The sequence below is a fragment of the Pelodiscus sinensis genome, chromosome 3 (genome assembly GCF_049634645.1).
Source record: "Pelodiscus sinensis isolate JC-2024 chromosome 3, ASM4963464v1, whole genome shotgun sequence".
NCBI classification, from domain to species: domain Eukaryota; kingdom Metazoa; phylum Chordata; order Testudines; family Trionychidae; genus Pelodiscus; species Pelodiscus sinensis.
Genome location: NC_134713.1, coordinates 113,991,596 through 114,019,103, shown reverse-complemented (window position 1 = coordinate 114,019,103; position 27,508 = coordinate 113,991,596). Strand labels below are relative to the sequence as shown.

General features: G+C 46.0%; 2 long non-coding RNA genes across 3 annotated transcripts in view; one reads left to right on the top strand and one right to left on the bottom strand.

Annotated features, from left to right (window-relative positions):
- Positions 1-9,992, top strand: part of LOC142827940 (uncharacterized) — a 34,272-nt gene extending 24,280 nt beyond the window's left edge. The window contains exons 2-3 of the long non-coding RNA XR_012902750.1: positions 4,376-4,501; positions 9,486-9,992. This is a non-coding gene — a long non-coding RNA (uncharacterized LOC142827940). The remainder of the gene's footprint in view (positions 1-4,375; positions 4,502-9,485) is intronic.
- LOC142827939 (uncharacterized) overlaps positions 1-21,705 on the bottom strand; it is a 39,962-nt gene extending 18,257 nt beyond the window's left edge. The window contains exons 1-3 of one of the 2 annotated variants that reach the window (XR_012902748.1): positions 21,435-21,705; positions 15,479-15,610; positions 15,233-15,293 (exon numbers count right to left, since the gene is read on the bottom strand). This is a non-coding gene — a long non-coding RNA (uncharacterized LOC142827939). Of the gene's footprint in view, positions 1-15,232; positions 15,294-15,478; positions 15,611-17,015; positions 17,814-21,434 lie in introns of those variants that run through there. The other variant, XR_012902749.1, reaches the window with a different exon arrangement.
- Positions 21,706-27,508: the final 5,803 nt, after the last annotated feature.

The window sequence follows — 27,508 nt, the reverse complement described above, 5'->3', positions numbered from 1 at the left end:
TATTAGGTGAGACTCTTGGCTTTCATTAAAAACAAGAGTAAGATTTTAGCCCTTATAGGTGCCAAGAAAAAGCATGAAAATGTAACCCAGGCAATCTTGTGTAAAGATTCAAAAATCAGAAGACAAATTTTAAAAAATTCAAAATTTACCATATATTTTTAAAGCGATCGCTCAATTTTAAACCAATCTTATGATTTTCGAAGCTTGACTCATAATTTTTGAATGCTTAGATCAGCAATTCTATATATTGGGGTGGCTGGAATGTTCAAAAATAATTTCTCACTATTTATGCCATCCTAAGACATTAAAAAAAAAAGCCCCAAACTTGGCAGTCAGAAAAGAATGGTTACAAGGGCCAAGAAGAAAAATTGCCTTCAGAATTTGTTATTCTAGCCAGATACCTCTCTATAGTGAAAAAAACTGACAGCTGCTGCATGAAAAACCTTTATTGGCTTAACTTTGACTACTCCTTTTCTGTGTCTTGTGCTTAAAATGATTTTAATGTTTTATTTTGTGTAGGATTGTTGTGACTTGATTTCCAAGTATGTGTCTGCTCAAAAAATTATTTATTTCCAGTGAAAGGGATGTGTGGATGCAGAATCTCAGGTTGATTTTTAGGCTGGGGTTGATTTTTATTAATGATCCTGATTGCTTAAGAATTGCCCACGTGCAATTTGTTGTTTCCCTGTCTTACTCTCCTACACCCTGACTTGCTTATCATTGCTATATATTTATACAGTAATTAGCACGATTTGCCCAACCTTGCTTACCTCTGGGGGAGGAGGGTCACTAGAATTTAGATGTTGTTAATAAAAAATAATGCAGATCAGCCTTTCTTTACAATTTTACAGTTCCTATTATAGCTTTGGGACAGGAATGGGAATTGTTTTAATTAATTGAATTTAATTAAACTAGTCCAGAGCTATTTAAATGAGATGTCCTTATCCTAGTACATACATATGTTTTGGGATGTTTATAAATGACATCTAAAATGACACAGTAAATGGGTTTTTCTTTTCTACTACCTTTGCCTTCCTCCATTTAGACTTCAGTGTTGAGGCAAATTAAGATGCTTCTCTTTTGTAAATGAAAACTATCATAAAAGAAAATCAGATCCTTTTTGCCATGTAGAAGCTTTGAAAACAGTCTGTTCAATCCAAAGCTCACACATGGCTACTTTAATTATAGAGTGAGGGCCAAGCCTTAGCTGGCTCTTATACAATTTAGCAAGAGGAGAAAGCACAGGCTTTTCCCACCCTTCGGAAGCTTGCACAAAGTTCCCTCTAATTCCCTCCTCTCCCTCCCAAGCAAAATGAATTTTCTTATATGCACCAATGTGGAGGTGATGTGCAAAAAGGAAGTAATGTGTGTCACATCACCTTCATATTGGTGGCACATAACAAAATTCATGTGGCGGGAATAGGGCCAAGGGTTTCTGAGTGCGAGAGGGGGCTCAGGCCCATGGTGTAGGGGTGTGAGGGCTCTGGATGGGGGTGTGGGCTCTAGGGTCCAGCAGGAGAGCTCCAGGTTTGGCAGTGCCTCAAGATTGGGGGCTGAGGTGCAGGAAGGGGTACTAGCTCTGGGCTAGGGATGAAAGCTTTGGGGTGCAGGAGGGTGCTTAGGACTGTGGGGGACTCAAAGTGGAGCAGGGGGTTGGAGCTTGGGCTCCCTGCTGAGGATGATAAGGAGAGGCTTCTCTCTTCCTGACGTGGCAGCTTGGTGCTGGGGCCAGCAGGAAGAGGCGCTCCACTGCCATGCCTAGCTACTCTGAGGTAGAGAGGAGTTCCTCTCCATCAGCCGAGGCAGCTCTGTGCTGGGGTCAGCAGGACCAGGAGGGGATCTTTGCTGGCCGTGGCAGCTTCAGGGCTTGGGGAAGAGATAGCTTTTCCCCACTGCAGCTTTCCTGCTTTAAAATTTCCCGGTAAAACTATCACTAGCTCTAGTCACACAACAGTTTGTGTTCAAAAATTACTTTTCTTCACTTAAAAACTGAGGAGTTTGGTGTTTCTGAAAGTGCCAGATTAACAGCTCTGAAGATGTAAATCCTCTTTTTATCTAGAAGAGTAACAAGGAGGTTGGTGGCAATGTAAGCGTCCACAACCTACTTTGCCAGTGTCTCAGCTCAGATCTAGAGCGTCCTATCTTTAGCAGTAACAGGATAACTCAGTCTTCATGCCTATTCTTTCCTGAAACAAAAGACAGAACTATGTAGCACTTTAAAGACTAAGAAGATGGTTTATTAGGTGATGAGCTTTCGTGGGCCAGACCCACTTCCTCAGATCAATATGTGGAAGAAAATCGGCACAACCATATATATCAAAGGGTATGTCTACACTGCCACCCTAGTTCGAACTACCGTTACTCCTCGTGGAAGTTCGAATTAGAGAGCCTAATTCGAATTACCTACTCCGTGCTGCATGTAGCCGCGGGCACAGAGTCCGCACTAAGGGGGATTTAAAAATGGCGGCGCCCGGCAAGATGCAAATGAAGCCCGGGATATTTAAATCCCGGGCTTCATTTGCAACTTCAAATGCCTACATTAGCCACCCTAGTTCGAACTAGGGTGGCAGTGTAGACATACCCAAAGTGATACAATCAAAAAAATGAACGCATGTGAAATTGACAAATCAAATTTTAGAACAGAGTGGGGGTGAGAGTGGAAGGTTAGTGTCTGTAAGGTAATGACATAGGGGTGATAATAGGGGAAGTTTCTGTGAGGTAATGACATTAGGGGTGATAATTGGGGAAGCTATCTTTGTAATGGGTGAGATAATTAGAGTCTTTGTTTAGACCCATACATGAAGTGTCAAATTTAAGCATGAATGACAATTCTGAAGCTTCTCGTTGAAGTCTGGAGTTAAAGTCTCTTTGAAGCAATATGCATGTTTTAAGGTCATTGAGGGAATGGTCAGTCTGGCTGAAATGGCAAGCAACAGCTTTCTCTCTGTGAGAGAGTCTTATGTCTGTTTTGTGTGCATTGATTCTTTGGAGAAGTGTCTGAGAAGTTTGTCCAATGTACATAGCAGATGGACACTAGGCACATGATGACAAATTATATTTCTGGATAAACAGGAATATGTGTTCTTGATCTTGTAACTGGCATGGTTAGCTCCATTACCTCACAGAAACTTTCCCTATTATCACCCCTATGTCATTACCTCACAGACAATAACCTTCCCCCCCTCACCCTCACTCTGTTCTAAAATTTGATTTGTCAATTTCACATGAGTTCATTTTTTTGATTGTATCACTTTGGTATATATGGTTGTGCCGATTTTCTTCCACATATTGATCTGAGGAAGTGCGTCTGGCCCACAAAAGCTCATCACCTAATAAACCATCTTGTTAGTCTTTAAAGTGCTACATAGTTCTGTCTTCTGTTTCAGCTAGACCAGACTAACAGGGCTGCCTCTCTATCACTATTCTTTCCTGACACTACCTTGATCCAAAGGTTTGTGTGAAGTGGACACATTTCCACTAGAAATCGGAGAGTTGTTTCACATAGATGACTAAGTAACCTTCCAGTGGTGATGATATTCACCCACATTCTATGGTTCTTACTGAACTGAAACTCACAGTGAATTCAGTGGGACTTTTGCTCCAGTCAGGAACTTAAAATTTATCTCAAATCACTAGTGAGGTGAATCAGTCTTGAACCGCTGAAAGTTGCAAAGCAATCCGTCCACTGACTCATCCAGTTTCCCCTGAAATAAATACTACAGCAAAAGTCAGGGATTCTCTTGGGGATTTTACCAGCTATCTTTGCATCCTTCCAAAATGGTTTTAACCTGAAGTGATCAACAATCAAGTTTTCAAGCAATTTCAAGTTATCTGCAGTTTGCTTTGCTCAGAGCACCTAAGTCAGCTTTTGTTAATCCTCCAGTATTAAATATTGTATTTGATAATATTGTATCTTGTTTCATAATTGCATGTGATATTACTTGGACTATTTAAGCATACTTGTTCATTTTAAAGTTTCTACATGAGATGAGAATGCGGATTATATGTATGCTCTGATGGGAGACAGTTGTCAAGTATAATGGACTGTATTAAATAATCTGCTACTGAGTGTAAAATAAAACATAGACATTTAAATGAAACCATGCCCCTCCTCCCCAAAGGACTTCTGCATATCAAGTCAACTGTAGTCTACTGTATAATGATTTATGTTGGTGGCATCAATATCAACAGGATAATTTCCCACATATTATTAGGCCATGTCCTAGTAATAGAAACTGTTTAAATATTATAGAACTGGTATGGAATCATAGTTGATTTTCAATATGTAGGAGTACTAAGTCTTTTAAAATGAACTGAAGTTACCTTGGGTTGTGTAAGGAGATTTGAACTTTAATAGGTGTTTCTGTTTTAAAAGGTTTGTATGTGGATATGAGAAAAGCTGATTTATATGAGCATCTATTTTGCAAGATTAATGTCAAAACAGAAGAACTCCATGTTACATAGGAAGAAAGTAACTCTTATCCAAAGAAAAATATGACATGTAAGTGATATGTTTAAATGACAGGTAAAAGACATTGTGCAAGCAAGAGATATAGGAAATCCTTTGGGAAGTGCTCTGGCAATGAAGTATATATAGAAGTCCACATTGTACATTGTTTCTATAAAATATTTGCTTGTAGTTTGCTTCTTCATAACTTTTGCCATTTTTATGAGTTATGTGACATTACTTTAAAAATAGATAAATGCTAATAGTAATTATATAACCATTCACTTGCCTCATGAAATGCTTGTTAGTCAGACCAGTCAGCTCTTCCAAAGGATTTTAAAATGTGGTGATAGGAACATGCACTTCCTTTGCCAGTTGAACTTTCAACACTGCACTGTCCAGTAAAAGTCATAATGAACGTAAGCATGGAAAAAACTATGTAAATGCTCCTCACTAGCATTACATTTGTGCGTCTGCAAGGAGAAGCTTGGCACTCAGTCAAGTGTGATGAATGTTCAGTTTCTCCATTAACAGAACTTTGTCTTCAGAGTTTTTCCTCTACAAAGATGCCTCTTAGATTGGATTCTTTCCTATGTTACAGAATGCCAGCTAGTTCTGGAAAAAACAGGACATAATTTAAAAGTACAAAGAGTGAAGGATATCTTATAAACAGATAAGGCAAACTGTCTTTTGTTATAAATGCCTATCTATTGAAGCTGGATTTCTTATTTAGTTACACTGTGTGAATCTATTTCCTATTAACTAATTTATCTGGCTAGTAACCAACTTCATCTCTCATTTAAATGACCATTCCAATTGTGAAATCATGTAACTACTGCAGTGGTATAAAGAGGCTCTAATACCAATGATATGTTGTAACTGAATTTCCCTGCTGCACCAAGACCATATGAGTTGGAAGGGTTGGATAAAAGTGCAAGAACCTTCTCCTTTGCAGCTCTTACCATCTGGAAAAGCTCTGTAGTGTCTGTCTTACTGAATCTCTATGCCTCTTAATTTCTCTGCTCTTCTGGTGTTTATTGTACAACTCCCTGAAGGCAAGAGCTGGTGTAGAATCAGCGTAAGAGACACTGTACAAACCAAAATGTTCTTGTGTAAGTGGAACAACAGGACTCGTCTGCTCAGTTATTCCACTGAACTTTCTCTGGGACAATTCATCACAGCTGCCTAGCAGTTTCCATTTCACGCCACAGTCAGAACGATGGCCAGTTTTTTTCAGTCTCATTTTTCACCTCTTTGTTTTAGAATTAAGTTTTTCATCTTAAGGCTAGGTCTTCACTAGAAGGCAAAGTCAAACTAAGATACTCAACTCCAGCTACATAAATAGCATAGCTGGAGCCAACGTACCTTAGTCCAACTTACTGAGGTATTCCCACTGCAGGAGGTAGATGAGAGAAACTCTCCTGTCAACTCCCCTTATTCCTTGCAACCCAGAGTCAATGGGGCACAATCAGTGGTCAATTTTGCACTTCCTTATTAAACCCGCTAAATTGACTCTCGGGAGATCTATCTCCATAGCATCGATTTTCTGGTAAGTGAAGACAATGCCTTATTCATTTAAAATGATAAAAAGTTACATTTTAAATTGCCCACAGGCGGCGTGTGGGCATGCATGGCAGGGGCACCATATGGAACAGGGGGAAGAGACTCAGCCTCGAACTTTGGTGGAGCTGGACAACATGCTAGGAATTTTCTTGTTGCCTGAGCAGTATGGGCCCATAGAACTTGTTCATGATCTTGGGACCTGTGAGATCTATAGATTCCAGAAGGGACCACTGTGATCATCTGGCCTAATCTCCTGGGGTATGTCTACACTACAAAGTTAGTTCGAACTAACAGACGTTAGTTCGAACTAACTTTCATAGGTGCTACACTAGCGCTCCGTTAGTTCGAATTTAATTCGAACTAACGGAGCGCTTAGTTCGAACTAGGTAATCCTCATTCCACGAGGATTAAGCCTAGTTCGAACTAGCTAGTTCGAATTAAGGGGTGTGTAGCCCCTTAATTCGAACTAGTGGGAGGCTAGCCCTCCCCAGGTTTCCCTGGTGGCCACTCTGGCCAACACCAGGGAAACTCGTCTGCCCCCCTCCAGGCCCCGGACCCCTTAAAAGGCCACGGGGTGGCTACGGTGCCCGTGCCAGGTGCAAGCCCGCCAGCACCCAGCCAGCAGACCCTACACCTGGCACGGCTCGAGCCAGCCACCCGATGCCCCCCAGCCCTCCCCCTCTTCCCGGGACCAGGCTGGCGGCTCCTGGGAGCTTGCCCGGGACCGCAAGAGGCGGGCACCCGCCTGGGCTAGTGCGGACATCGTGGACCTCGTTAGTTCGAATTAGCGCTGTAGTGTAGACATACCCCTGTATAATACAAGCCATAGTATTTCCTAAAAGTAAATCATAGAGCAGATCTTTTAGAAAAGCATCCAACCCTGTTGTTCTTGCCTCTACTCTCCAGGTGACTGAAAGGCCAAGCCTTCAGAGAGAGCATCTCAGGCTGGCTTAAGGCAGGAGTTTTCAAACTTTGGGTCATGGCTTGTAAGGGTAAGTCGCTAGTTGTCTGAGAGATTTTTTTTTATTTGAGCACCCACAGGCATGGCTGCTCGCAGCTCCCTGTGGTTGTGGTACATCGTTCTCGGCCAATGGAAGCTGCAGGAAGTGGTATAGGTTTGGCCACTACTTCCTGCAGCTTCTACTGGCCAGGAATGGTGAACCACAACCACTGGGAGCTACCAGTGGCCCTACCTGTGGACGCTCAGGTAAACAAAGCATCTGATGGCCAGCCAGTGGCTTACTCTTATAAATCATGACACAAAGTTTGAAAACTCCTGGATTAAATTGGCTCCTCCCCTAAAGCACAGAGATATGATACCAGGGGCCTCCCTCTCCTCCAGAGAAGAAGGATCTGCAACCATGGAATTCCCTGTCATCATGCCCTCTCCCCTGGAATAGCAGGGGTGTCTTTTCCCTCTCACAATGACTGTGGTAGCAATAGGGAGCATGCCTGGGACTTCTCTCAGCATGTGGAGTATATTTGTGAAAATGCACTCACCTACTGCATTTTTGTCCTGCCATGTGTAGAGCCCTCTCCTGGAGTGGCGTTGGCAGCCCCTTCCCCCCAGAACAGTGGGTCTTGGAGTTATCAACCTACTGGCTGGTACAGTTAACTCTCAGAGCTTTGGGTTCTCTGCTCACGCAGACATCAATTATGCTCAGTTCACTTTTTTGATTTTTCTTTTAAAAACAAAAGTTGAGATTTTTTTATTGGCAGAGGTCCATAATGCCAGTACCTTAATCCAGCCCTGTCTGAGCCCATTCTATTGTAGCCATAAGACTTGATTCCAGTAGACTGAGCTAAAGGAAAGTCTGCAAGATAAAACTCAAAGTTTACTGGCCCTTACATGGCCTTTTCCTGCACTGAAGATTAGATGAGTCAGAGGCAGGAAAGGAATATATACACATGAAAATATTTTAAAAGATCATATATAAATTTCATTTTCAAACCATACTGATTATATCTTCAAACCAGAATGGTATGGTTATATTAAATGTCCTGTCTATATTATGTTTAAACATAAGTACTAGAAGAAATTTGTATGAGTTTGTATGTCACACTCATTTAGTGTACTTGTTTAGTTTAGTTTATATACACCAAATATATTTATTTAATGCTCAAAGCAATTTAAATACATCTGGGCTGTAAAGAAAATATGTTCAAACTTGGGCCCCCATACTGCAAACATTAAAATAAATGGAGTTACTCAAAATAGAAAAATTAAATCCATGCGTAAGTGTTGGAAGGAGCAGGACTCTTAGGCCTGAAGTTGTGTCTGAAATTGGGCACCCAAAATTGAGGTATCCCCAAATAAGTGAGCTTTTGAAAATGTGGACATATGTTCTCACATTTAACTTCTTTCCTCTTCTCATCTTTTTGCCTCTCCCCACAAAACAATAAATAGATAAGGAAACAGTTGCTGTCTTTGAAGCAGAAATGTAGTCAGCTGCCATAATAATCCTGCAGATCTTTCTATAACCCAACTTAGTCAACAGAAAGGCTGTTGTATAACTTTTCCTAGAGATGTCCTTGAGATATTTCTAACATGCGTGTATTACATTTAGTCTGCCTGTAGTTCCAAAAGACTCCCATAGAGTATGGCTTAGCTGTCTTTGCAAGCACAATTCTGTCATGCTGTGTAGATTCTGTTAAGCTCTCAATGTATTGTATTCTATTTTGTGTTTCATTAACTGTTTCTTTCAATACCTGCATAAACAAAAAGTGTTTTGTATTGTATTGGGTATCTTGATAATTGTTTCTTTCGGTACCTATATAAACAAAAAGTGCCTATCCAGATTTTAGGCCCCCGTAAACAATTATTTTAGAACACAAAACCATACAATAGAATTTAAAATTGACAAATTCAGCTGCTTCTCCTCACTTACAGGAGAAAAATGAGAAAGCCAAACAATGAAAATAATAATATATTGAGATACACCTATCTCACAGAACTGAAAAGGACCTTGGAGAGGTCATTGAGTCCACTCCCCTGCCCTCATGGCAGCACCAAGTACCATCCCTGACAGATTTGCCCCAGATCCCTAAATGGCCCCCTCAAGGATTGAACTCCTAACCCTGGGTTTAATAAGCCAATGCTCAAACCGCTGAGCTATCCCTCCCCCCAAGGCTAAAGAAAAAAAATCATAAAAAAAAAATCCTGAAGGCTCATATCACTTTCCCCCAAAAGCCCTTTCTTGGGTACATTGCAGAGTTGGTGCTGCATGGTTTGGGAGGGGATGGGCCTTGATAATCAACAAATTTCAAAACATGAATGGGAAGTTCTTTTGCTACGGAGAATGCTCTATCAACAGCTCTCTCCCTTTTAAATTAATCTCAGTTGTGCACCTCCCTGTACAAGGCCATAAAAGCAATGTATTTTTCAAAGCTCTCTCTAAAGGCACAACTTTTTCCAAATTGTCAAGGTCATTTAGCCCATGTATCCTTCTGCTGTAAATATCTTTTTTTTTTCCAGGAGAAGGTGAGAAGTTTTTCACTATTTGACAATGGACCTTTCTGACCTGGCAGCATCTTTCAAGGGGAACATGTGTTATTGCTTGCTAATACCACCTGGGATAACAATACTTAACAAGTATTCAGCATTTTTCATTTTCAAAGCTGTTAACAAGCATGAACTTACCTCACAACTGGGAGAAGGTAAGTATATATCAACCCCATTGTACAGATATTGAGAGTGGAGGCAGAAATATAAAGTGGTATATTCAAAACCCCTGAAAGAATCAGTGTCTGAGCAGGAGTTAGAGCTCAGGAGATTCCAGCTCTCAGTCCTGACCTCATGACACACCTCCTCTCCCATGGATGTTAGACAGCTCATTATGGGGAACCTGCAGGGGATTCCCAGCCTCATAGGAACACTTTTCCTGCTGCTAGCCCTCAATCACAAAGTGTCCATGTGGGATACATGGCCAAAGGCCTCCTTGAGGACCGTGTATATTTTCTGAGCTGCATAAGAGACCAATGCAATGATGCCAGAGCTTGACCTGCTTCATAAGAAAAAAACACTCTGAACAGTTGGTCTTTTGCCCCTTCTGCAGCTGTTCAGCAGCTTCCCTATTGGCAGCCTGCCACATCACAGCAAGAGAAAGGAGCTCTGGCAACAGGTCCCTCCATGCCCTTTTACCCTGTTCTAGAGGGAGATGCAGTGGTTACCTCACAGTCATCTTCAGCAGCTCAGAAAAAGTACAGGCTCTCCAAGGAGGCCTTTGGCCATGTCTCCCATATGGAAACTTGGTAACTGAGGCAAATAGGGAGACTAGTTGCACCTAAAGCACTAGCCCTGATACCTTGTGCTGATATTCATACACTCAAAGGTTTTATTAAGCCATAGCATCAATCCTTCACATTATGCATGACCAAAGGGTGGGTCAAGCACTGGCATAAAGCCTCTGCCTTGTTTGAGTCACTTCCTCAGAATAAGCTGTAGGAGCTCAGTAAGACTGGGAACATTCAAGTGAACCTGGTCCAACATCAGCAGGTGGCTTTTACAGTTGATCCAGCATCAGAGCTGTCTGAAAGGACATTAGCCACACCTGCCTCTGGCACTCTTCACCATGCATAGGTCATAGATTCCAAGGGATCATTATGATCATCTCATCTGACCTTCTTGTATACAGCAACCTCTCTCCACACACACACACCCCCACCCCAGAAATGTACCCAAATATATTACCGAAAGCTGATCTGCTTCCAAGCTTAATTTAAAAATGGTCAAGTGAGAGTTATGGGGTTGCGGCATATTGCCAAATTTCTGCCGGTCTGGGAAAGTGTAGCACATGTGTATGTAAATATAATGTATATACACATTATATTGCATAATCTTATAGTTATACGATGAAGATTTATTTCTTGATATTTTTAACTATTTTAGATTTTAGTTGCTTTTGCACAATGTTGAATTGCATTCACAACTGGTGGTATATTGCCTCTCTCACTCTCCAAGCCTTGTAGATTTATTTTCATGATTTGCCCAGGCTGATTGGTCCTCCCTTTTATGTTTTTCCAAAAACAATTTTTTTTGCTTTAATCTTTTGTTCCCTCCAACTTTTTCTCAACTTTGAAAACGATTTCATTCCAGACTTTCCTACAAGTTGCACAAATGATTTCAGTGTGCTGGATACAGTGGGATACATAATTTTGGTTCCAGTTAGTTAAGTGAAGAGTTTCAGAGCAAGTTATACTGCTGTTCTGGAAATTTCGGGACATGGATCTAAATCAAGAACACAGTCTGATAACTGTTGTTGCTCTGCTGAGCAGTGTCAGCTATCAGGGCTTTGCAGGTCAGTTCCCCAGTGGAGGAGAAATAAGTGACATGACATTAGGGTATTTTCTTAGTAGTAACTTATTTTATTTATACAATACATCAGTCCTTGAACAAAGATGGTCATAAACAGCCTACAATCTGTTCTTTCAAGAACCTTAGCCAAAACAGTAATGTCCATTTCCCAGGGAACAAGTCTCCTCAGAAATGACTCTAATTAGAGAGATTAAGGCAGAGAACAAATACCTTTGCTGCTTGCCACAGCTCCCTTCAAAAGAAAATACAACACAAAGCTAAAGGCAACTCAGCACTTCTTTGAAGACTGAACATTGTTAGCATACCAATTGTTTCTTAGTAACAGTTCCATTTCGCAACTCCTGCCGTAACAATGTGTAGAAAGGCATCCAGGCCAGTGTATAGCTGCTATGGTGCTACAGGAATCAACAATGACAATGACATTGGTCTCTCATTGCTCCTGCTCCATTAGCAGTATAACAGTGGCCACAACCACAGGCCCTAGGAAAGTGCTCCTATGGCTTGATGTGGCCAATGGCCAGTTTGCCCAATGCAAACACAGCTTGTGCTAGCACCCTGAGCACCTTCATAAGGTTAATTAATTATTATCAACAGATTTAGGAGCAGAGTATCATATCGGGTCTGAGACTCCTCTCAACTATTTTGGTGTAAATCAGGGGTAACCATCTGCACAATGGAGTTATGCTGGTGTAAAATGAAAGTACATGAGAGCAGAATCAGGCCTATGGTCCATATTGCTCCTCGTCCTTGTTTTTATAGGATCATCCTATTTTGATGGATATAATCGCACAGCCATGGGGTGTCCTGAAACATCTTTCAGAGCTGTTGTAACATCAGCACAGGGTGATGCTATACCCGTGACACTGCAACATTACAACACAAACAGCAGCAGGCATACAGGGTTGTGCAGGAAGCACTGTGATTTAGTGACTAGGCCTTGGTGGGACTCTGGAGACCTGGATTTCATAGTCAGCTCCACCACTGCCCAGCTGTGAAACAATGGGCAAGTCACTTTGCTTCTCTGTACCTTTTTTCCTCCTCCTACCCTTTGCCCGCCTTGCCTATTTGGATTGTACGCTCCTCAGGGCAGGGACTTTCTCTCATTATATGTATGTACACTGTCTAGCACAATGGGGCTCTGATCACAGCTGGGAACTCTATGACTAGTTTTAGCTTCACAAAATCAGTCTGAGGTCATAAACCATTTGCCCCTTAATTTATACTCTATTTTTCTAATGATAGGAACATATATGTTCTATATGGGGGAGAGATGAACTTCCCCAAAAGCTCATGTTCATGGCTGAGGACGTTAGGAAGATTCCCAAATCTGCACTGTCCTTTGTGGGTGATGAATCTGAGGAACTGTCCTGGATTGAAGTGTCATTAGAGGAGGTTTTGGAACAAACAGAAAAACTTAATGTTAACAAATCTCCGGGACCGGATGGCATTCACCCAAGGGTTCTAAAAGAACTCAAATGGGAAATTGCTGAACTATTATCTGTGGTTTGTAACCTATCCCTTAAATCAGCTTCCATACCTAATGACTGGAAGGTAGCCAACGTGACACCAATATTTAAAAAGGGCTCTAGAGGCGATCCTGGCAATTACAGACCGGTAAGTCTAACTTCAGTACCGGGCAAATTAGTCGAAACAATAGTAACGAATAAAATTGTCAGGCATGTAGAAGAATATAATTTGTTGGACAAAAGTCATCATGGTTTCTGTAAAGTGAAATCATGTCTTACTAATCTATTAGAGTTCTTTGAAGGGGTTAACAAACATGCAGACAAGGGGGATCCAGTATATATAGTATACTTAGATTTTCAGAAAGCCTTTGACAAGGTCCCTCACCAAAGGCTCTTGTGTAAATTACATTACCATGGGATAAGAGGGAAGGTCCCTTCTTGGATTGAGAACTGGCTAAAAGACAGGCAACAAAGGGTAGGAATAAATGGTAAATTTTCAGAATGGAGAGGGGTAACTAGTGGTGTCCCCCAAGAGTCAGTCCTGGGACCAATCCTTTTCAATTTATAAATAAATGATCTGGAGAAAGAGGTAAGCAGGAAGGTGGTAAAGCTTGCGGATGATACCAAACTGTTTAGGATAGTCAAGAGAGAAGCAGACTGTGAGGGACTCCAAAAAGATCTCACCAAACTGAGTGATTGGGTAACAAAATGGCAAATGAAATTTAATGTGGATAGGTGTAAAGTAATGCACATCGGGAAAAATAACCCCAACTATATGTACAGTATGATGGGGGCTAATTTGGCTATGACAAATCAGGAAAGAGATCTTGGAGTTATCATGGATAGTTCTCTGAAAACTTCCACACAGTGTGCAGCGGCGGTCAAAAAGGCAAATCGGATGCTAGGAATTATTAAGAAAGAGATAGAAAATAAGACAGAATATCTTACTGCCCCTGTATAAAACTATGGTACGCCCACATCTTGAATACTGTGTACAGATGTGGTCTCCTCACCCCAAAAAAGATATTTTGGCCTTGGAAAGGATTCAGAAAAGGGCAACAAATGATTAGGGGTTTGGAACGGGTCCCATATGAAGAGAGGTTAAAGCAACTGGGACTTTTCAGTTTAGAAAAGAGGAGACTGAGGGGGGATATGATAGAGGTATATCAAATCATGAGTAGTGTGGAGAGGGCAAATAAAGAAAAGTTATTTATTAGTTCCCATAATAGAAGAACTAGAGGACACCAAATGAAATTAATGGGTAACATGTTTAAAACTAATAAAAGAAAGTCCTTCTTCACACAGTATGTAGTCAACCTGTGGAATTCCTTGCCAGAGGAGGCTGTGAAGGCTAGGACTATGACAGAGTTTAAAGAGAAGCTAGATAATTTCATGGAGGTTAGGTCCATAAAAGGCTATTAGCCAGGGGATAGAAATGGTGTCCCTGGCCTCTGTTTGTCAGAGGCTGGAGAGGGATGGCAGGAGACAAATCGCTTGATCATTGTGTTCGGTCCACCCTCTCTGGGCACCTGGTGCTGGTCACTGTTGGCAGACAGGCTACTGGGCTAGATGGACCTTTGGTCTGACCCAGTACGGCCGTTCTTATGAAACAACCAAGTATATAATTGTATTTTTCTGCTAGAAGCTCACTCTCTCTCTCCTCCTTTCTTTTATTTCTTTACATCTATGTTGTACTCAGCTTGGCTACGTCTACACTGGCCCCTTTTCCGGAAGGGGCATGTAAATTTCACTAGTCGTCGTAGGGAAATGCGCGGGGGATTTAAATATCCCCCGCGGCATTTAAATAAAAATGTCCGCCGCTTTTTTCCGGCTTTTAAAAAAGCCGGAAAAGAGCGTCTAGACTGGCCCCGATCCTCCGGAAAAAGTGCCCTTTTCCGGAGGCTCTTATTCTTACTTTAAAGAAGATTCTTACTTTAAAGTAAGAATAAGAGCCTCCGGAAAAGGGCACTTTTTCCGGAGGATCGGGGCCAGTCTAGACGCTCTTTTCCGGCTTTTTTAAAAGCCGGAAAAAAGCGGCGGACATTTTTATTTAAATGCCGCGGGGGATATTTAAATCCCCCGCTCATTTCCCTACGACGACTAGTGAAATTTACATGCCCCTTCCGGAAAAGGGGCCAGTGTAGACGTAGCCCTTGTGTCTGCTACATTTTCATCCTATTTATTTACTAGACATTTCCAACTTTATTTCATCTCTGCTCCTTTTTCAGTGTCTCTTCTAAGCCGAACATTAACCCACCACTACTTGAGTTCAAGTCAAACTTTTGAATCCAGTAAATTTGAGTGGATTAAAGTCAAAACAGTTTTGAACATCTTTAATTTCAATAATCAACAACCTTCCTAGAGAGGGTGTGGGGTTAATGAATTGTTTACTAACTTCAATTCCTAGATGGCAAGATAAAACAAATGCTCTGATTTTCTTACCACAGAGCTGCACTTTTCTTGTCCTTCTCATCCAGTCTCAGACTGGAGGTTGGTTCAGATACTGGAGGGAAAAAATACTAGCATTAGATCCTTAGTCTTACTGGAATGGTTCAATTCTGAAAATGGTTGAAAATGATGGATTTAAGTCCAAGCAGAGTGATTTTCCTGTAATTTGTCTGAAATGAAAAAAGCTGCACCTGAACTTCTCTCTCTGGGCTGCATTATTTAATTGTCCCAAGTACTTACCTCTTCTCTCTGCAGCAGCAACTCACATTTCAATCTGTTATTGTGCCCTTCTTCTTGAAGGTCCCGTCCAGGACTATTTTGTTTTTGTTTGTCAGGGTGATGGGACATGGATTGAAGGAGTGGAGAAGAAGCCTGTTCATTGAAGTAAAGACTCAGTGTAAGTTAGTGCTGTATTATGGGCCAGGAGATAGGAAAGCACTGGTGTATTAATTAGGCACATAGGCAATAATTTGCCAGATATCTGCATCAAAGTGGTTATTAATATGTTGACTTTGTGATAGATGCTCCTCTGTCAAAATAGGACATCATATACTGCACCCTCCTGGTCACTTATAGTATAGCGTATTTTTCAGAGAATTGCTTCATACAAAAGATGCAATAAGATTCAAGTATGTATCTGATCAGGAAAATTCAGTTTCCATTGCTTCTTCTGAATGATCTTCCCCTGTTTTGACTGGTTTGAAGTTCAAGTTGGATTTAGAAACAGAAGTTTTTCCTGTACTATCTCCCTGACAAATTCAAACTGTGGATTTAGATAGCATGTCCTCATCTACAAACTATGCCTCCTCCCTGCCTGAGAGCAGAGAAATGACTCACATAAGTATGACACAATATTGAGTCAACTGGAACCACCGCATACATATTTTTTTAATTGCACATAAACTGATACTTTAAATGGCAAAGGCATTTTGCATACTTTACGATAATCCACTTTATTCCCCTTATACAGTTTCATTTTTTTTTTAAACCAGAAACAAAGCAATTTATGGGAAAAGAGAGTTGAAGGGGAAGGAGTCAGTTTTACTTGTGGCCCATGTTCTTGCACTGATCTGTATTTAAGTGATCAGCAGAATGCCCATTTAGGATGATGTCAGAAAGAGCTTGGATAAGAAGGGGCCTTGTCTCCTCTACCCGGTTGATTGACACTGCTGCAATTGATTCACCAGCAGTTGATTTAGTGAGTCTAGTAAAAACCCACTAAATCAAGTGCTGATCACTCTCCTGTCAACTCTGGTACTTCAGCAGAATGAGATGAATTAGGCAGAATCATCTGGAAAGTTTTTTTCTGTGGACTCTTCTCAGTAGTGGACCCTGTGGTAAATAGATCTTAGCTACGTTGAGATAAGTTACACTATTAACATAATTATAATTGCATAGCTTAGGTTGAACTGCAAAGCATTGTGATGTATGTTATCCTATCTATTATGGTTTATTTTTTGCACTTCATCTTTAAATGGGGAAAAATGATTATATTCTTTAGAATGTGAGGTCTAGTGTCGAGATGTATTCAGTACGCCCCAACCGCTCTAGCAGTTCATCCACCCGGAGCATAGGGTATGCGTCGAATCATGAGATGCTGTTCACTTTACAGAAGTTGACATAAAACCTCACTCTCCCATCTGGCTTAGAAACTAATACAGTGGGGCTCCATCATTTACTCTGATTCCTCAACCACCCCTAGCACCAGCATTTTTCCTAGCTCCTCCCTAACGGTGTCCCACATCTTCTTGGGGAGGGAGCGGTGGTTGTCCCTTACCTTTTGGCCCAGGATGGTGGTGATGTGGTGACTGGTTAATTGGGTCTTCCCTAGCTTGTCTGACAAGACCTGAAAGAATTGGGTGATCAATTCTTGTAGCTGTTGCTGCTGTTCCATTCCTAGGTCTTGCCCGATGTCCACCTGATGGTGTCCTCGTGAGCCCCCGGTTTGCGGCCCAAGTTCTGGCTCCAGAGAGCAAAGGACAATCAGCATAGCCTCCCATTCCTTCCAGGCTTTTAGGAGGTTCACATGGTAAATATGGGACTCTTTGCACTGCCCTGGCAGCCATACCTCATAGTCCACGGAACCCACCTTTTGGATTACCTCGAATGGGCCTTGCCATTTTGCCAATAGCTTGGATTCAGCTGAGGGTAGCAAGAGCAACACCCGATCCCCAGGTTGAAAGGTCCTCACCTTTTTCCCTGGTTATAGTGTCGTGCCTGGTCCTCCTGTGCCTTCTGCAGGTTCTCGCAGGCTAGCTGGCCTAACTCCTTCAGCTACTCCCTCAGCTGCAGCACATAGTGGATGAACCCCTCAATGCAAGTTTCCTGCTCTTCCCATGTCTCCCTCACTAGGTCCAGGATTCCTCATGGGTGGCAGTATCCATACAGTAACTCAAAGGGAGAGAACCCAGTGGAAGCCTGGAGTACCTCCCTCACAGCAAAAAGGAGAGCCGGCAACCATTTATCCCAAAGCTGCGGGTCTTCTTCCATGAACTTGCGAAGCATGGCTTTGAGAGTTCTATTAGAACACTCCACTAATTCATCTGTCTGAGGGTGGTATACAGAGGTCTTTAGGGAGCGGATATTCAGCAGGCGACAATTCAGTCATAAGCTTTGATGTTACATTTGTCCTCTGGTCCATCAGGATCTCCTTTAGGAGCCTGACCCTCACAAATACTTTTAGGAGTTTGTCTGCAATGGCCCAGGCGATTGTGACTCATAAAGGGATTGCCTCCGGGTAATGGGTGGCATAGTCTATGATGACCAAAATATATTTGTTCCCACTTGTGCTCCACACCAGCAGGCCCACCAGGTCCAGGCCTATGTGCTCGAACGGCATCCCCACCACCGATAGTGGTATCAACAGCATCAGGGGGATCCTGCCAGGGCTAGTCTTTTGGCACTCCAGGAACGAGGCACAGTAGTCGCTGACCTCTTGGTGTATCCCCAGCCAGAAGAATTGCTGGGCTACCCTATGCAGCATCTTTTCACGGCCCAGGTGTCCTGCCCATGGTACGGTGTGGGCGAACTGGTGTATCACTCACTGGAATCGCTGGGGTACCGGCAGTTGGCAAATCTCAACCTGTGTTTGAGGATCCACGATCATTTCGGATCTTGAACCAGGGTCCCTGAGTAATGCGCTGTGACTGGGTCCCTTCTGGACAGGGTTTCCCTGCCTGTTCTCAGGCCCGGCTGAGGGTTGTGTCATTCACTGCTCATCAAGGAAGTCCCCTTCTAGGTCAATGCCCACCTGCTGGGGATCTATGGATAACACTGCATCCTGGGGCCAGGGGTCTTTCCCCCCTTTGGATCCCTGAGGTTCCTTCCTTTGGGTCCTCTGCCAGCTCTCACCCGGCCAACGCTGCCTAAGTGGGGCAGGGCTCCTCCCTTTGGTGGGTTCCAGGGATTTCACCTCATATGAGGTCTGTAAAGTAGGGCCACTCCCAGCCTAACACCACCGGGTACACCAACTTCAGGGCCACCACCACCGTACGGTGTTCCTCGTTGGAACCCATAGCTAGTGACACCCCTGTCACGGGGGTACACCCTCATGTCCCCATGGATACACTGTAGCTACACAATGTGACCCACCAGTCTGACTACATCCCGAGTCCACTAGTGCCACAGTCACTATCCCATTTACCCTGACTGGAATTACTATCTTTGCTCAGTCCCTTTTCAAAGCTTGTGCCCCCGTCACCAGTACCTGTCCATAGCTGCAGTCCATGAATGGACATTCTCATCTGAAATGGCCCTCCTGGCCAAACCCATAACACTGGGCTCAGCTTGGACCAGGTTGGTGGGTTTTCCATCGTTCTCAGGGTGGGTCAGCCTCTCCCCAAACTGGGGCTTCCTGGCTGGGCCCTTCTGGTGGGCTGTTCTTAGGTGGTCGCATCGCTACCCTGGGAGACATTGACTCCACCTCTTGCAGTACTGCTGGATCCCCAGTCCTGCCCCTTTCCTGGTGTCCCCGGATTACGCAGTCTCTGTTCAGTCTTTGGGATGTCTTCTGCCACCATATAGTCTTCCATCAGGGAGACGGCTTAGGCCAAGGTCTCAGGGTGGTGGTGTTGTACCCACTCCTTCCCCCCTTGGTGTAGAACTTGCACAAACTGTTCCAGGGCCACCAGTTCAGTTACCTGGGCTACAGTTCTCTGGTCTGGCTCTAGCCACCGTCAACACTGGTCACATATTTTGCTGGGCTACAGCCCACCATGGGGTACTGCTCTTGCTGCAGCCGTTGGTGGTACATCTCTGCACTAATCCCTACTTGGTCCAATATGGCCGCCTTCATCTGCTTGTATCACATTGCCTTCTGGGGGTACATATTGCGATAGGTCATCTGGTCCAGTCTGGTCAGATAGGGGGCCAGCAAGGTGTCCCAGTGCTCTGGGGGCCATCCTGCAGCAGTTACGACACGTTCAAAAGTCACCAGGTAGGCCTCGGGCTCATTGTGGGGGCTGATCTTAGTGAGCCTCAGGGATAACCCTGCCAGCCCACCCCTGGTGCCTCCTGCAGCTGTGTCTGAGGGAGGAGAGGGAGTAGTCCTCCACAGCTCTTGTTCTCTTGTGGCCTGCATCTGTTGTTGGTTCACCAACTGCTAGAGCAATTGGTTCTGCAGCTCTGCTGTTGGGCTGCCTGCTTCTGTTGGTGGTCCATCAGCAACTCGAACAGCTTACTGGGGTCCATGGTGGCAGCCCACTTTGGTTACCTGCCTTCTCACTCTATGGGTAAAAACACTCACAAAAGAACACCACCAACCCCCCCCCCCCCTTTTTAAGCTTTGTTTTAAAGTCCCCGACCTTTCCCCTTGTACCCACGGGGGGAGGGGAGGAGAGGGGAGAAGGGGGTGGACAGAGGAGGGCTTAAGCTATGCCCACATTCTCTCACAGTTGTAATGGGGCCTCATGCCCCGCGCCTCTTCCAAAGGAGTGACACCCCGCAAACTGACCCATCGCCTGTAATCCCTGACAGCTTAGTCACACCAGGTCAGGCCCAGCGGCCTCGTTGCTCATAGTCAGGCCCAGCGGCCTAGTCATTCACAGGATCAGTGCTCCCCTTCCCTAGGGTCACAGGGATGGTGATAGGGGGCCTAGGGACACCATCTCCACCAGGCCCCAGCTCAGGGCCCTGTTGGAGGGGGGGGGGGGGGCATTTCCAACTACCAGCTCAGCAGGGAATTCCCCTTAAACGTGCCAAGCTCACCCGGCCACCTTTTGGCTCCCTGCCTTGGGCTACTTCCTACTCCTGTCCAGCTGCATAGGATGTGGTTTGGTGTCAGGCTGCCATTCCTCAGGCTGCTGCTCCCTCTGGTTCGGGCTGCTCCTTTGGCTGAGGTTCCGCTGGCTGTGGCTCCCTCTGCTCAGGCAGCTCCTCAGGCTGCTGCTCCTGAGTTAGGGCAGAAGCTCCTTCCCCTCCAGGGGACAACCTGAACTAACCAGCTACTCTGGCTTTTATACTAGGGCTGCAGTGTTAGCATGCCCAGCAGAGCCATTGGGGAGGTTTCTGCTCCATCCAATAAGCCTGTCCTCCACCCCCCCGGCCAGTGCGGGGTTGGTACACCTCAGCACAATAACATTAACAAAATGTCAATTTTTTGTATGGATTTTTATAAACTTGTTTTTACTTTTAAATGAAGGTCTAAGAATGGCATAGCAATAATGTATAAAGCTAACAAAACTTTTGACAGATTTCCATCTTTGGGACTCCAAAACACAAAGCATCATGAATGTTTAATATCTTCAAAGTATTTACAGACACCTGTTTTTAAAATTCATTTTGATTTAAATTATATTTTCTTTTATATTATGTTAAAGGAAAGTACTAATCATTAACATTTGTGCTTTTAAACAGATGATACAAGTAAAATTGGTATTATAAGCAAATTAACTCTAAAACACTTGGTAAAAATTATGTTATTAACTTTTGCTCAAAGTGTTTAGCAGGGGAAAGCAAGATATCTTCTCATGGAACATTATGAGTATCTATTTTAGCAGTTAAGCATTATGTTTAGGATACAATATTGGTAATATACTTCAAGTGAAAATAAATGTCTATACAACAATTGCAAAAGTTTAGTTTATAAAATATACATAATCCTGTGAGACACACTATAACAATGACTATCCCAATATTCTAATCCACTAAAAACACTCAGTCGACTATTAATAATAATACAAATGGTAATTATAAATACCCTAATAGGAGTGTGTTGCTATCAGCAGTACCACAAGGTGATAGCTGGCTGACTATGGAAGTGGTGGGCGCTGGAAATCCAGGGTGCTTAGTGGATGTTAGTCCATTGCCCGGGCTTACATAAGGTATAGTGGTGCAGCAGCGAGTCTGTTCGCTGACAACTATTACTGTATGTTGTTTGGCAGTAAACCTGGTTGGGTAATTTCAATACTTATCTGATTTGTGAGCTCTGGGGGCTCTCTTGGGAGTCTGTCATGTTGACTAATTGTGCATGGTTAACACGCTACACAGGGGACCAAATGCATGCATGCATGCATGCAACCAAAAGCTTATCATTGACTGATAGAGGACCTGTCAGCAACCCATCGAAAAGACCCTGAAGCCTGACTGACGGCAATATGCATAGCTCCATGACCATGTATATTACTTTAAAAATCTATGTGGTTACATATATTATGGGTTAGGTATCAAAATGGTGAAAGTGAAATTCTAGCTCCTTGAAGTCAATGGCAAAACTCCCACTTACTTCAGTTGGGCAAGGATTTCAGTGAAATATAGTAACAACTTAACTTTTTGTCTTTTAACATATTTCATTTTGATGAGTTAGCATTTCCTTCCATTTTGCACAAGTTAATAAGCCAGACAATAAAAAGAAAATGATCAGCATCAACCTTAGAACTTGAAAAGGTCAAACTGGAACTGCACTGTTTTAATGTGCAGGTCATGGGACATTGTGATGTTTTGTTCTTGTATTGGAGACTACAGTAAAAGGGAATTACAAAGATTCATGCTAATTCATTTATACTTTATAGACTGAGGATTTGAATTTCAGAATTATTCACATGCTGGAACCACTGTCAAGTGGCACTCTGCAGTGAAATACTGCAGAAATAATTATGTATTGTGCTTTATGCTTTTTGTTTCATAAACATTTCAGAATTTCCCCCTCACAGGTTTATCTAATCTTAGTGTCTGCAACAGATTGCAAATGGGAAAGTTGGAAAATTTCCAGGGACTAGAGTGCAAAGGCAATTTCTTGTATATGCTTTAGAAGGAACTCTACAGCACATCCTATACTTGTCCAAGAATGTCCCTTTGGTAAGTTCAGATTTTTCAATAAAATGGGTCAGGCTAGATGGGTATGTGGGGCAAGGAGGGATCAGATGCACACAAAGAGCTTCCCCCTTCCTTGTGCAGCTTGCACAAGAGTCTATCACAACTGAGTCCATGCATTAAGGGATGTGGTGGGACTACATGCTTGGTGTGTCCAAAAGAAGGGGGAAGAGAGGGAAAGAGGTATGGTCATAGCCCTGCCTCCCTGCAAGCCAGCCCACAGAGGAATCAGGGTATGTCTACACTAGAAAGTTAGTTCGAACTAACGGACGTTAGTTCGAACTAACTTTCCTATGCGCTACACTAGCGCTCCGTTAGTTCGAACTTAATTCGAACTAACGGAGCGCTTAGTTCGAACTAGGTAAACCTCATTTTACGAGGACTAACGCCTAGTTCGAACTAGCTAGTTCGAACTAAGGGCTGTGTAGCCCTTTAGTTCGAACTAGTGGGAGGCTAAGGCTTCCCAGGTTTCCCTGGTGGCCACTCTGGCCAACACCAGGGAAACTCTATTGCCCCCCTCCCGGCCCCGGAGCCCTTAAAGGGCCACGGGCTGGCTACTCACTTTGTGCCAGTTGCAAGGCTGCCAGCACCCGTGCCTGCACAGCCTGCACCTGCCACAGGATGAGCCAGCCATCCGAGGGCTCCCAGCCCTCCACTGCTCCCCACGACCAGCCTGGCGGCTCCCGGGAGCCTGCCCGGGGGCGCAAAAGGCGGGCGCCCGCCTGGTCAAGTGCGGAGATCGTGGACCTCATCGAGGTTTGGGGGGAAGCCTCAAATGTCCACGATCTCCGCACTAGCCACCGGAACGCGGCCGTCTATGGACGCATGGCTGCCAGCCTGGCCGCCAGGGGCCACCAGCGCAGCCGGGAGCAGGTGCGCTGCAAGATTAAAGACTTGCGGCAGTCCTACTCCCGGGCCTGCCTGCCAGGGGCTGACCCGGAGGCCTGCCCCCACTTCCATGCCCTGGACCGCATCCTGGGGCCTCATGCCGTCCCTGCCCCCCGGGACGTGATTGACCCCGGGGCAGAGGGACCGCTCCTGGACACCGAGGAGGAGGAAGAGGGCTCTGAGAGCCAGGAGCCTGCCGCCAGCCTTCCCAGGACCCGGGACCCCCGAGGCACCCCACAGAGCCGCTCGCCTGCATCATCAGAGGCCGGGGAGGCGTCCACCTGTGAGTACCCTCGTGTTCCCCTTATGTGTACGGGGGGCTGGGGCGAGAGGGAGCCCCGGGACCGTGCGCCTGGGCCTTGCCCACTACGGAGCAGCAGCTGGGGATCCTGCAGGGGCCCTGGCCTTGCAGAGGGGAGCTGGGTTTCACACACCTGGGCCCCTGGGGTAATTGACCGCTGGTCTTCTTGCACCACAGCTGCAGCACCGGGGACTGCAGGGCGCACCACCCCGCCTGCAGCAGCCGCCCGCGCCCGGGCAAGCAGGACAGCCAGGAACCAGGAGGACTACCAGAGGCGGCATCTCCGGTTCCTGGACCGACAGCTCCGTCTCCAGGACCACTGGGTCCAGGAGGACCTCAGGCTGCACCAGAGGAGTCTGGAGGCCCTGGAGGAGCAGGGCCGTGCCCTGCGAGGCCACCTCCAGAGCCTGCTAGACCGCTTTCCATTTCCTCCTCCCCCTGCTCCCCCTCTTGCTCCCCCTCTTGCTCCCCCTGCTCCCCCTCTTGCTCCCCCTCTTGCTCCCCCTGCTCCTCCTGCTCCTCCTGCTTCCGCTCCTGCTTCCTCCACACCCCCTGTCCTCTCTGCCCCCCCCTCCACAACCATTCCCCACCGACGCCCCCGGACCCGCAGTGTGGCGAGACGGGAGAGGCACCCAGACTCCCACCCCTGAGCTTTCCTTTCCCTTCCTCCCTTCCCTCCCCTCCCCTTCCAGCTCCCTCGTCCCAGGTTTCCCCCTCCCTTCTCCCACCTTCATTCCTCCCTCCCCCACCCCAGTTCTGTGAAATAAACAGACGTTTTTGTTGGAAAAACAGGTGTCTTTATTTGACAGTAGGTAGGGAGGGGAAAGGGGAAGGGGGGGGTAGGGTGGAAGAAGGCCCCGGTGGGGCATGCAGGGAGAGGTCAGTCCTCCTCCTCCTCCACCTGGAAGCTCTCCCGCAGGGCTTCCCGGATCCGGATGGCCCCCCGCTGGGCTTCCCGGACGGCGGCGGTGCGGGGCTGACCGTAGTGTCCAGCCATGCGGTCAGCCTCAGCCATCCAGGCTGGCAAGAAAGCCTCCCCCTTCCGCTCACACAAATTGTGGAGCACACAACATGCCGCCACCACGGGAGGGATGTTGTGCTCGGCCAGGTCCAGACGGGTGAGGAGGCATCGAAAGCGGGCTTTCAGTCGCCCGAAGGCCCCCTCCACCACGATGCGGGCCCTGCTCAGCCTGTTATTGAAGGCCTGGCGGGAGGGATTGAGGTGTCCCGTGTAGGGCTTCATGAGCCAGGGCTGCAGTGGGTAGGCGGCATCCCCCACCAGGCAGACGGGCATGTCCACGTCCCCGACCCTGATGTGGCGGTCGGGGAAGAAGGTCCCGTCCTGCAGCCGCTGGCACACGGAGGAGTTCCGGTACACCCGGGCGTCGTGTGCTTTGCCGGACCAGCCCACATTTATGTCCGTCAACTGTCCCCGGTGGTCACATACGGCCTGCAGGATGACGGAGAAGTACCCCTTGCGGTTCACGTACCGGGACGCCTGGTGTTCCGGGGCACGGATGGGGATGTGCGTCCCGTCGATGGCCCCCCCGCAGTTGGGGAAGCCGAGGGCGCCGAATCCCCGGATGACGGCATCCGGGTTGGCGAGGCGGACCACCCTGCGGAGCAGCACCCGGTTGATGGCCTTGACCACCTGCGGAGAGAGACACAGCAAAGCGTCAATCAGTGGGGCGCCCGGGTGGCTGGGAGCGTGCGTGCCCTGGCAGTGCCCCGCGCCCCACTCCCGGAAGCAACCCCCCTGGCGGCGTGTAGTACGGCCGGGACAGCCCGACCCCTCCGGTGCGGGGCGCTTTCGCCTCCTCCCGCCCCCCCCTTTGTCCCTGGGGCGGCCCATCCCCTCCTCGCAGCCCCCCTCCCCCCCGGCTCGGTGGCCGACGAGCGCCGTACCTGCATGAGCACTGCTCCGACAGTGGATCTCCCCACGCCGAACTGGTTCCCGACGGATCGGTAGCTGTCCGGCGTGGAGAGCTTCCAGAGGGCGATGGCCACCCGCTTCTGGAGGGGGATGGCGGGCCTCATGCGAGTGTCCCTTCTTTGCAGGGCAGGGGCGAGCCACTCGCAGAGCTCCAGGAAGGTGTCCCTCCTCATCCTAAAGTTCTGGGTCCACTGTCGGTCGTCCCAGCGCTCCAGGACGATGCGGTCCCACCAGTCGCTGCTGGTGTCCAGACGCCAGATGCGGCGGGGCACGCCGGTGCCGGGGCGCCGCCGCGGCTCCTCCACGGCCCCCAGGGCGGCCAGGCGGAGAGGCAGGGGGCTGACGTTCCCCAGGTGGTGCCAGGCAGCCTCGAGCCATTGCTGGCAGGCTTGCAGCAGCAAGTCCAGAACGTGCACCAGAAGGTGCAGGGCGAGCCGTGGCTCCATGTTGCCACCTGCGGCGGCCCCCCCGAAGGGAAGCACCGACACAGACGGGCACAGAGACCGACGCTTTGCTGTCCCTCGGCGAGGTTGGCAAGCAAGCAGGAAAAGCTGAGAACCGGCTGTCCAGGGGGGGTCCCTTTAAGCACGAGCCTCAGATAGCCTCAGACAGCAGCCACACAAAGCAACTGCTGACCTGATGCCCTGCCAGAACCGGTTTCAGCTGCCCTTAAATGCCCCCCTGCGTCCAATCAGTGTGGACGCGCTAGTTCGAACTAGCAAAACGCTAGTTCGAACTAGTTTTTAGTTCTAGATGCGCTAGTTCGAACTAGCTTAGTTCGAATTAACTAATTCGAACTAAGTTAGTTCGAACTAGCGCTGTAGTGTAGACGTACCCTCAGAAAGTAGCAGGTGGAGAAATAGGCTTCACCATCCTAACAGATAATACAGGCCTTGTGGTCCCCTTGTGTATGCTGAGCCACATGAGGCTCTAAGATCCCTATAGGGCAGTTTTGCTAAGCACTGCTTTCTAATTGAGGGCTGTGGTACTGCTGTAGTTTCTCTAATAATATTCAGTATAGGAAATTAGGAGTATTATTGTCTCAATCTCCCTTAACAAGCAAGGCCATATTTGATTGATGACTCTCCACTATCTATAAAGCTTAGTACTCTGTATTTTGAATGCAAACTGCCTCTGAATTAGATCTTTTTAGTAACGTGTTACTTCTCTAAGGGTATATCTACACTGCATTCCTCTTTCGAGGGAGGAATGCAAATGCAGCTAAGTGAAATTGCAAATGAAATGCAGATTTGAATTTCCCACGCTTTGTTTGCATAATCACATCCAGGCGCTATTTCGAAATACTCTTTCTAGACGTGGTTATTTCGAAAAGAAAACCCTTCTTTTAAAATTACCCTTAAGCCTCATTGTATTAGGAGTAAGGGAAAGGGTTTTCTTTCGAAATAACCATATCTAGACAGCGTTTCTTTTTTCGAAATAGAGTATTTCGAAATAGCACCCAGACGCGATTATGCAAATGAAGCGTGGGAAATTCAAATCTGCATTTCATTTGCAATTTCACTCAGCTGCATTTGCATTCCTCTTTCGAAACAGGAATGCAGTGTAGACATACCCTCAGGATACATCTACACTGCATGCTTATTCTGAAATAACTTATTTCTATCTAAATCAAGATAGCGCGTCTACACTGCAGGGAAGCCTCAAAATTAGTCCAAGGCAGGCTTCCCTAATGTAGATATACTATCTTGATTTAGAGCCTCAGAAGGCACTGGGGAGGAATAACTTAGAAAGGCCCCGGTGAGGGGCTATTTTGAAATAGTTGCAGTGGAACATCTACACGCGTATTATTTCGAAATAGCTATTTTGGAATCGGCGTTAT